Source organism: Scylla paramamosain, chromosome 11, assembly GCF_035594125.1.
Source record: "Scylla paramamosain isolate STU-SP2022 chromosome 11, ASM3559412v1, whole genome shotgun sequence".
Taxonomy (NCBI): Eukaryota; Metazoa; Arthropoda; class Malacostraca; order Decapoda; family Portunidae; genus Scylla; species Scylla paramamosain.
The window spans coordinates 13,966,220-13,976,219 of record NC_087161.1 but is presented as its reverse complement, the minus strand read 5'-3'; the positions used below and the strand labels follow the sequence as shown (position 1 = coordinate 13,976,219).

At 41.3% G+C, this 10,000-nt stretch overlaps 1 protein-coding gene across 10 annotated transcripts in view; it reads left to right on the top strand.

Moving 5' to 3' along the window:
* LOC135104968 (uncharacterized) overlaps window positions 1–10,000 on the top strand; it is a 51,746-nt gene that overhangs the window by 14,671 nt on the left and 27,075 nt on the right. For 5 of the 10 annotated variants that reach the window (XM_064012808.1, XM_064012809.1, XM_064012814.1 and 2 more), the window contains exons 4-6: window positions 3,299–3,392; window positions 4,434–4,539; window positions 5,034–5,204. The gene's annotated coding sequence lies outside the window, so the exon portion shown is untranslated. Of the gene's footprint in view, window positions 1–3,298; window positions 3,393–4,239; window positions 4,540–5,033; window positions 5,252–10,000 lie in introns of those variants that run through there. The other 5 variants (XM_064012813.1, XM_064012815.1, XM_064012810.1 and 2 more) reach the window with 4 other exon arrangements.

Below are 10,000 nucleotides of genomic sequence, written 5' to 3'. Positions count from 1 at the left end.
CAGTTAGAGGAGAGGAGTTGATGAGACGAAAAAGCTTTTGATTCCACCCTGTCTAGAAGAGCAGTATGAGTGGAACCCCTCAGACATGTGAAGCATACTCCATACATGGACGGATAAGGCCCTTGTACAGAGTTAGCAGCTGGGGGGTGAGAAAAACTGGCGGAGACATCTCAGAACACCTAACTTCATAGAAGCTGTTTTAGCTAGAGATGAGATGTGAAGTTTCCAGTTCAGATTATAAGTAAAGGACAGACTGAGGAGTGTTCAGTGTAGAAGAGGGGGACAGTTGAGTGTCATTGAAGAAGAGGGGGATAGTTGTCTGGAAGGTTGTGTCAAGTTGATAGATGCAGGAATTGAGTTTTTGAGGCATTGAACAATACCAAGTTTGCTCTGTCCCAATAAGAAATTTTAGAAAGATCAGAAGTCAAGCATTCTGTGGCTTCCCCTGCGTGATATGTTTACCTCCTGAAGGGTTGGACGTCTATAAAAAAGACATGGAAAATGCAGAGGGTCGGTATCATCAGCGTAGGAGTGGATAGGACAAGAAGTTTGGTTTAGAAGATCATTAATGAATAATAAGAAGAGAGTTGGTGACAGGACAGAACCCTGAGGAACACCACTGTTAATAGATTTAGGAGAAGAACAGTGACCGTCTACCACAGCAGGCAAATAGAACGGCCAGAAAGAGAAACTTGAGATGAAGTTACAGAGAGAAGGATAGAAACCGTAGGAGGGTAGTTTGGAAATGAATGCTTTGTGCCAGACTCTATCAAAAGCTTTTGATATGTCCAAGGCAACAACAAAAGTTTCACCAAAATATCTAAAAGAGGATGACCAAGACTCAGTAAGGAAAGCCAGAAGATCACCAGTAGAGCGGCCTTGACGGAACCCATACTGGCGATCAGATAGAAGGTTGTGAAGTGATAGATGTTTAAGAATCTTTCTGTTGAGGATAGATTAAAAAACTTTAGATAGGCAGGAAATTAAAGCAATAGGACGGTAGTTTGAGGGATTAGAACGGTCACCCTTTTTAGGAACAGGTATGAATGTTGGCAAATTTCCAGCAAGAAGGAAAGGTAGATGTTGACAGACAGAGCTCAAAGAGTTTGACTAGGCAAGGTGCAAGCACGGAGGCACAGTTTCGGAGAACAATATGAGGGACCCCATCAGGTCCATAAGTCTTCCGAGGGTTTAGGCCAGCGAGGGCATGGAAAACATCATTGCGAAGAATTTTAATACGTGGTATGAAGTAGTCAGAGGGTGGGAGGAGAGGGAGGAACAAGCCCAGAATTGTCCAAGGTAGAGTTTTTAGCAAAGGTTTGAGTGAAGAGTTCAGCTTTAGAAATAGATGTGATAGCAGTGGTGCCATCTGGTTGAAATAGAGGAGGGAAAGAAGAAAAAGCAAAGTTATTGGAGATATTTATGGCTAGATGCCAGAAATCACGAGAGGAGTTAGATCTTGAAAGGTTTTTGACATTTTCTGTTAATGAAGGAGTTTTTGGCTAGTTGGAGAACAGACTTGGCACGGTTCCGGGTAGAAATATAAAGTGCATGAGATTCTGGTGATGGAAGGCTTAAGTACCTTTTGTGGGCCACCTCTCTATCATGTATAGCACGAGAACAAACTGTGTTAAACGAAGGTTTAGAAGGTTTTAGGATGAGAAAAAGAGTGAGGAATGTACGCCTCCATGCCAGACACTATCACCTCTGTTAGGCGCTCAGCACACAAAGACAGGTCTCTGACATGTAAGCAGTAGTCATTCCAAGGAAAATCAGCAAAATACCTCCTCAGGTCCCCCCAACTAGCAGTGGCAAAATGCCAGATGGCACCTTCGCTTAGGGGGATCCTAAGGAGGGATTGGAGCGATAGGACAAGATAAAGATATGAGATTGTGATCGGAGGAGCCCAACGGAGAAGAAAAGGGTGACAGCATAAGTTAGGAGGATTAGAGGTCAGGAAAAGGTCAAGAATGTTGAGCATATCTCCAAGACGGTCAGGAATACGAGTAGGGTGTTGCACCAATTGCTCTAGGTTATGGAGGATAGCAAAGTTGTAGGCTAGTTCACCAGGATGGTCAGTGAAGGGAGAGGAAAGCCAAAGCTGGTGGTGAACACTGAAGTCTCCAAGAATGGAGATCTCTGCAATAGGGAAGATGGTCAGAATGTGCTCCACTTTGGAAGTCAAGTTGTCAAAGAATTTCTTATAGTCAGAGGAGTTAGGTGAGAGGTATACAGCACAGATAAATTTAGTACGAGAGTGACTCTGTAATCGTAGCCAGATGGTGGAAAACTCAGAAGATTCAAGAGCGTGGGCACAAGAGCAGGTTAAGTCATTGCGCACATAAAATGCAGCATCCAGCTTTGGATCGAAAATTGAGGATAGAGAAAGTAGGAGGGAACAGAAAAGGGGCTACTGTCAGTTGCCTCAGACACCCTGAGTTTCAGTGAAGAAAAGAAGATGAGGTTTAGAAGAGGAGAGGTGGTGTTCTACAGATTGAAAATTAGAATGTTGCAGAAGTTAACGAAGAAAAAGTTGAGGGGGGTGTCAAGACACTTAGGGTCATCAACAGAAAGGCAGTCCGACCTGGGGACATTTATGGTCCCCTCCCCAGATGGGGGACTCTGAGGCTGGTGTAGGAGTCGCCATTATGATTTTAAAATTTTTGAGTGAAGGGTGTGTGTGTTATTAGGTGCTTGTAGTTTTGTGTGGAGGAAGAGAGTTGTCTTTAGAGGGCAGGCTGTGACTGCCCCCTTGTGTTGTGAGTTACAAAGGGAAACGTTCAGTGAGGTCACAGCTGGGTTTAATGATAAGTTCACAGCACCCCCTGAACAGTGCTGCACACCTCACTGGGAGTAATTATCGTTTCGGAAGGTGTCTACTGCCTCCTCCTTGGAAAGCAGTAGGGAGTTTGGGAAGGCAATGGGGGATTTGGCAAGCCAATGGAGAGTTTGGGAAGGCAGTGGGGAGTTTGGGGAGGCAGTGGGAAGTTTGGGGAAGGCACTGGGAGTTGACTGGAGTTTTTAAGACAGACAGACAGAGAGAGAGAGAGAGAAGAGAGAGAGAGAGAGAGAGAGAGAGAGAGAGAGATTATAAATAAAGATACGCACAGAAGCTGATAAACGGGCAACAATGCATAAGGAGACTCCACAACAACATATCAAGTATTATATCCATGAACAGCACCCACCTACATTCACTAACCAGGCTGATCTGTACTGTACTTCTGTGTATGGCAATGAACTGCAGTAAATATGAACCAGTATTTTTTTCTGTCATTCTTGTTCTCTTTTACCTCAGGCAGTGCAGTGCAGACTCCAAGGCTCCCCGAGTGTACAACATTGTTGTGTGTGTGGATGGGGTGTCTGTGCCAGACTCCTCACACTCTGTATTGGTAGGTTGGGAGAGAGAGAGAGAGAGAGAGAGAGAGAGAGAGAGAGAGAGAGGAGAGAGAGAGAGAGAGAGAGAGAGAGAGAGAGAGAGAGAGAGAATCATTACCTGTACATTTGTGTCACATGTATATTTTAGCTATATAAAGTGATTAAGTCCGTGTGTGTGTGTGTGTGTGTGTGTGTGTGTGTGTGTGTGTGTGTGTGTGTGTGTGTGTGTGTGTGTGTGTGTGTGTGTGTGTGTGTGTGTGAACCATTTCCTCACTGACACAAGCCCCTCCAGAGACATTTTTCCTTCATTCAAATAAGCCATAGTAATTTCATTTCACTAAGCTAAAATAAAAATAGTAAAACATGAATTAATCTGCATCCATCCCTTCTTTGAACTTTAAGTGGTATGTGTCCTTTGAAAATACCATTAACTTGTATCTTTTTATTCAGCTTGGGCAGCTACAAAAGCCAGATTTGTACACCAACTCTCTCCTTCTCTCATCTCTTTCTCTCTCAGCATTCGTCTCCCCACTTATCTCTTCTCTTCCTCCTCTCATCCTTCTCTCTCTCATCATTCTGACCTTCATTTATTTTTGTCTATGCATGTTTTCTCATTTTTGCATGCACTAACTCATTCTCTCATCTCTTTCACCATTCTTCTCTCCATTTATTTCTGTTCTTGCATGCTCCTTCTCTCTCTCTCTCTCTCTCTCTCTCTCTCTCTCTCTCTCTCTCTCTCCTCTCTCTCTCTCTCTCTCTCTCTCTCTCTCTCTCTCTCTCTCTCTCTCTCTCTCTCTCTCTCTCTCTCTCTCTCCTCTCTCTCTCTCTCTCTCTCTCTCTCTCTCTCTCTCTCTAGCACTCTATTCCCTTCTTCCATTCATTAGAGGTCATCCCCTTACACCCACAGCATGTATTGCACTCATACACATCTCCTCCTCCCTTTCTCTGCCAGTTCTACATGTTTCTCTTATCTCCTGCATTGTGTCACTCTCTCCTTAGTATCGCTGGGCAAGGTCACCTACTATTGAGAGTAGCTCTTCTTTGGTCATTGCCAGGCTCTCTTTTGGATCTTCATGGCAGTTTCCACAACAGCAAACACTGCAAGCTTGACCACACTGATCTTGTCTCCAGTGAAGCTAAGAGTGGGAATGTTTTTACCAAGTATGTGTTGTGTTGTGGAGTTTTTAGTTTAGTTTTAATCACTGTTCTTCCTTAATCTGTTACTGGAATCATGAAAACACCCTTGCAAACCATAACAACATCTGTTAAAACCTGTTACAGTATCATTAACCCTCTTTTAAACATTACTTGAATCACAGAAACATCCTTGCAAACCCTGACAACATCCACTGAAACTTGTTAAACTGTCACTAGCATTATTAAACCATTACTTGATCATAAAAACACCCTTGAAAGCCCTGGTAACATCCATTAAAGTCTGTTAAACTATTACTAACCTTATGAAACCATTACTTGAATCATGAAAATGCCCTTGAAAACCCTGATAACATCCACTAAAGCCTTTTAAATTACCACTCCAATCAGGGGAGCTCCAAACACTATTAGAGCCTGTTGATAAAGAAAAGGCACTGGGATATTGGGGAATGCACATCTCAAGCTGTAGCCTTACCTCACATCCTTAACTCTCATAACAGGGCCTTTGTTGGAGGCGTCCCCTGTGATATAGTGGACGACAACCTGGAGCTCTGTGACACACTGACAAGGGAGAAGGTTACTTGTCGCTCCAAGGCTAAGCTGGTCGGCCCCATGAATGTCACTGTCTGCGTTACCGGAAGAGGCGCGTCTGAAGTGACCAAGATAGGAAGGTACTTGGACTCCCAGGACAGGCTGTACCAGTTCCTCACATATGCTGGTGTGTACATATAGTGTGCCTGCACGTGTATGCATGTGAATCTAGTCTTATCTTATGTTACCTAAACCAATGTAACCTGACTTTATCCTGACTACTGGAAATAACTGTATAGGAATTAAGCTTGTAATGCCCTGTGTTTTAGCATTAGATTGTTGTGTTTTTCTTAGTTTTTACAGGGTGTCCTGCAAGTTTAGGTACACACTTTAGGTATGATAGTTCAAGTAATTCTAAGTTGAAAATACTCTATACACATATGCTGTGTTTTGTTTTATTTTGTGAGAAATTAATGTGTAGCTAAGTTGTGAGTTGCGGGAGCTGCTTTGCCTGGGTGTGCCCTCCGCCTCCTTCCTCCCCTCCTTGGCTCACTACGTACTCGCGTGATGCTGTGTAGCATTAAGTGATAAATTTTTGTGTACATTGTATGCAGTCAAATCCTTACAGGAAATAGCAAATAACAGATTAAATTTTTGTATGTGCCAGTGAAGAAAATGTGCAGGTAACACAGCAATACAGCGGTTATTCAGTGCTACTTTTTAAAACACACATGGCAGTTCACTGCAAATGTCATCCCCTTTGACAGTTATCATCTTGACATTTAAAATGGCAAGCCTTGTCAATCAAGTGATAGCCAAAGTGCATCTTTTTGCTCCTGTCATTCCTTATCTGCTCTGCAGCTTCCTTAATGTTGTGAATCAACTCCTCTCTGTAACGTGATTTGTTCTTGTATACCAAGGATTTCAATGAGTCCCCAAAGGAAAGAAATCCGTTGGTGTTAGGTGAAGGGATCTTGCTGGCTATTCCTGTGGGCCTCCACCACCTATCCATCATCAGGAGACTGATCCCAGGGAAGCCGCTCCCACAATACACAACTTACAGGTTAATTTCTCACAAAATAAAGCAAACAGCATGTGTGTATATAGAGTATTTTTGACTTAGGATTAGTTGAACTATCATATCCTAAGGTATGTACCTTAATTCATGGTACACCCTGTATTGTTAGTACACACACACACACACACACACACACACACACACACACACACACACACACACACACACACACACACACACACACACACACACACACACACACACACACACACACACACACACACACACACACACACACACACACACACACACACACACACACACACACACACTGTGCTGCCCAGCTAATTGGGCACATCCACAGCAGCTCTAAGGAGTTACCTAAGTTTTGGTTGTACAGGGGGCCGAGCTTGAGTCCTGTCTCTATAAGAGGGAATTGTGTGATGTGTGAGTGCAGGGGAAGTGAAGTGTAAATTGGGAAGTGAGCAAAAAAGGTGAATGGGAGAGTAGTGTATGGGTAAACATTGTCTTGTCAGTGATACCAAGGAAGATGGTGGCAGACACAGCAAATATTTTTGAGGGTTTCAAGGAAGAAGACCTCAGTGTAGCTTATACAAATAAACAAATATGGAAAATTGAAGAAAATGTGAAAATATGATAAATTCATAACTTAGTAGCAATAATAGACATGGAAGGAAGAGAGAGAGGTGGGTGGTGGCAATGTAAAAAGATATCCAGTGATATAATAGAGATGAAGAAGAGGAAGATGGAAAGAGAAAAAGAAAACAAAGAACTGAGAGAAGAGGTGACAATAATAGTGAACTTAAACAAGAAGTACTATAAAGAAATCAAGAAACTCAAGGAAGAGAATGAGGAGTTAAAGAAAGCTTTACAAGAGAGAGAGAGAGAGAGAGAGAGAGAGAGAGAGAGAGAGAGAGATTAAGGTTGGGAAAGTGAAAGAGTCAGTGACAGCAGAAGTCAAAAGTTGGAAAGAAGAGAGAGAACAACAACAAAAGGTGAATACAGATAAGATCATAAGGCAACAGCAACAGGAACACAATAAGGACATGGAAAAGCAATTGATTAAAATAATGAAGGAAAAAAGTAATCTTGTGAGAGACATTGTACAGAGAAAGATATTTGTGGTGGTATTTGGGGTCATGGAGAAGAACTTACTAATGAAAATAGCTAGAGAGAAAGAAGAGGCAAAAAAGACTAAGGAAATTATAGCAGAAGTGGCGGAGGAAGGAGAGGAGGTAGTTGAACAAATTGAAGAGGTTTACAGGATTGGAAAATACAATGAAAATGGAACAAGACCAATGAAAATAAGATTCATGGCACAAACAGCAGTGAAATATGTCTTGCAAAGAACAAGAAAATTGGCAAAAGTAGAAGGAATGAATAAATATGAATAAAGGAGAGAGAAGTAAACTGAAAGAGTAAAGTAGAGGAAAGTAGTAGAGTAGAGGCCCAGTCAAAAAATGAGGAGAGAACACAAGAATGAGCGAGGAGATTTGCTTGGAAAGTTGTGGACATGAAAGTGAGGAAATGGTGCCACAAAGATGCCACACCAAGCAGAAGTTTAAAGATTATGTATACTAATGTAGATGGTTTGGTGTTGAGCCAAATGGAACTTAAAGACTACCTAAAGAACAATAAACCAGATGTGGTTTGTTTAATTTAAATCATACTAAGAGGAAATAAAGTTGGAATTTGCAAAGGAAGGTTGTAGTGCATGGAGGAGAGACAGAAAAGGAAAGGGAGGAAGAGCAACAATGATATTGGTAAAAGAGGATATTGTTGTTGAGGAAGTGGAATATGGCGATGGAATGGCAGAAACTTTGAGTGTTGTGATTAAGATCAAATGAAATGAAAAAAAGGAAAGTTACTGTGATGTACATACCACCAAAAACTAATGCATGGGAAACTGATAGATATAAAACTATACAACTAAAAACAAGAAATAGCACAGGAAATGATAAGGAAAAGTAACAAAGTGCTTTTAGTAGGCAGCTTCAACACTAAAGGAATGAACTGGCAGAAGATGGAAGTGAAAGAAAATGTTGGGTCATGGAGTAAACTTATTTTTCATATATATTTACTTATTTATTTTTTATGTAGGAGGGACACTGGCAAAGGGAAACTAAAATCCAATAAAAAAAAAAAGCTCACTGTGATACCAGACCCGGATTAGGTCAGAAGTAGTAGTCAAGAATTGAAGGATATGTGTCTTGAAACCTCCCTCTTGAAAGAGTTCAAATCATAGGAAGGTGGAAATACAGAAGCAGGCAGGGAGTTCCAGAGTTTACTAGAGAAAGGGATGAGTGACTGACTGAGAATACTGGTTAACTCTTTCATTAGAGAGGTGGACAGAACAGGGATGAGAGAAACAAATCTTGTGCAGTGAGGCCATGGGAGGAGGGGAGACATGCAGTTAGCAAGATCAGAAGAGCAGTTAGCATGAAAATAGTGGTAGAAGACAGCTAGAGATGCAACATTGCAGCAATGAGAAAGAGGCTGAAGACAGAAGAGAGTTGATGAGATGAAAAGCTTTTGATTCCATCCTGTCTAGAAGACTGGTATGAGTGGAATCCCCCAGACATGTGAATCATACTCCATACATAGACAGATAAGGCTCCTGTACAGAGTTAGTAGCTGGAAGGGTGAGAAAAAATAACAGAGATGTCTCAGAACACCTAACTTCATAGAAGATGTTTTAGCTAGAGATGAGATGTGAAGTTTCCAGTTCAGAATACAAGTAAAGATGTTCAGTGTAGAAGAGGGGGACAGTTGAGTGTCATTGAAGAAGAGGGGATAGTTGTCTGGAAGGTTGTGTTGAGTTGATAGATGGAGGAATTGAGTTTTTGAGGCATTGAACAATACCAAGTTTGCTTTACTCCAATCAGAAATTTTTGAGAGATCAGAAGTCAGGCGTTGTGTGGCTTCCCTGCATGAACTGTTTACTTCCTGAAGGGTTGAACGTCTACGAAAAGACGTGAAAAAGTGCAGGGTGATATCACCAGCATACCATGCTAACCATGATGGTGAATACAATGAGACAGTGGGTGAACGAACTTACAAGATACAAAGAAGAAGAACCATCACAGTTGGACTTAGTGTTTACAAAAAATCCCAGAAAGTAGATCAAGTATACATTGTCTGAGTCCACTGGGAAGAAGTGATCATGTGACAATAGAAATAATGCCACAGGAGGAAAAAGTGTTGCACAGGAATGAACAATTTTGAAATGGGAGACAGAACTATTCTAAGGCAAGCTTTGCAGAACTTAATAAATTTTATGGAAAAATTAACTGGGAAGAACTATTTAAAGGTAAAGTAGTGCAAGAAAAATGAGATATTTTTGAGTAAGTATAGAGAGGGGGTGCAACAGTTTGTGCCAAGTTATAAAGTGTAAATTAGGAAGCATGAATGGTATAATGGCAGGTGAGTAGAAGCAAAAAGGAAAAAGGACAGGGCTTGGAGGAAATGATGAGACAACTGAACACAAATACTAGGGAAGAATACAGAAAGGCAAGGAATGAATATGGTATAATAAGAAAAGAAGAAGAAAGAAATTTTGAAAGTGAGATAATAAGAAAATGCAAGGAAGAGCCCAAGCTCTTCTACAGATACATAAACAGGAAAATGAAACATAGGGATGACATAAACAAGTTAAGAAGAGAAGGAAGAATTTATGAAACTACCGAGGAGATGAGTGAACTAATGAATGAGAGTTTTCAGTTCACATTTACAAAGGAAACTGATTTTGTGGCACTGAAAGTGGTATCACAGAATGAGGGAATACAGGAAATACAAGTAAAGAGACAACAAATCAAGAAACTGCTGAAGAGCTGGATGTTAGAAAAGCTGTGGGACCAGAGCAAGTAAATGGATGGATATTAAAAGAATGCAGAGAAC